The following is a 1263-nucleotide window of genomic DNA, read 5'->3' on the forward strand; positions in this document are numbered from 1 at the left end:
TGGGCCCTAGGCTTCTCTTACTCTGGTTACATATCCTCACCTATACCCATGTCCCCTCCTACTAGATATTATGGAAGGAGAAAGGACATCTCTAGTCCAACAAGAATAGTCACACTGAGAAGAACAGCCTGGAGACAAATGTAAGGATATCAAGACCTGAAACTCTAATAGAAGCAGTTGGGTACAGGCATACAACCCATGAAAAAGGTACTCAATTTCCATCAAGGATGTGCCCCTTTACTAAAACTTAAAAATACTCAACACGCCACTTCTTCTAATCAATATGTGTTAGTCCGATCTTAGAGGAAAAGACTCCATACATTTATAAGCCTCAGTGTATCCCAATCACAAAGGGTCTTCTACACTTGGGAGACAGACCCTTTTCTCTCTTTGAAGTGTACTTTCACTTTGACTTAATCTATGCTCCTCAGTTTCACCAGGACTTCTAAGAAGCAGCAACTCTATGAGACTAATTCTTTAGAACCCTGAGAGCAAGAGAGACCTGGTTAAAATGTGACAATCTGGCAGAAGTATGGCAAGGTAGCCTCTTTGAGTCTTTTCATGGTCACGTTAATTAAGGAGCTCCTTGGGTGAGGGATGTGCTTCCCACCAGTAACTACTTTTCCCTTTGGGACAGTCTCTCTTCACCAGTCCCTTTACTTGAGTATAGTGAGTCCTCTCATCTTAGCAGTCTGGATGGTTGTATCAGTGGTCAACTGCCCCTTGCAAGAGTCCTCCCAGGATGACTGGACTCTGTCCTTTTTCCAGGTCTTGATCAGCACCAAGTCTCCTGGTCAGAACTGATGAACTGTGAATTTGAAAGAAGGGACTTGAACCAAAAGTCCTTTTAACAGTCCAATTTTCCAGTGCTGGCCTGTGCACAGATTGCCTGGTCACCGATGTTACTCTGTTCTCAGTTCTCCACGTCACTCTGTCTGATTCTCGAGTCTTTTCTGGGTTTTCGCTGGAAGGCAATCAACCCTGTGGAGTACGCCACCAAAACAAAGTTGGGATGCCTCTCTTTTTCCACCAAGGTTGCCACTTCAAGTGGGCAGAAAATCCCTGATGGGTGCCCAAATTTTTGAGAAATGTTGTCCATACCGACAAACACTCAATAATCCAATCTACACTCATTTAGCAAGAGTGAGGTTTTCTTTTTTCAATTTTGCAAAATTGGGCACCCAACCCAGTAGACAGAGGCAGATGTGCCTTCTTGAAAATGTTTTATCATGTGATTTCCAGCATCATTTCTATCACCAATAA

This window comes from Chrysochloris asiatica, unplaced genomic scaffold (assembly GCF_000296735.1).
Source record: "Chrysochloris asiatica unplaced genomic scaffold, ChrAsi1.0 scaffold00585, whole genome shotgun sequence".
Lineage (NCBI taxonomy): Eukaryota > Metazoa > Chordata > Mammalia > Afrosoricida > Chrysochloridae > Chrysochloris > Chrysochloris asiatica.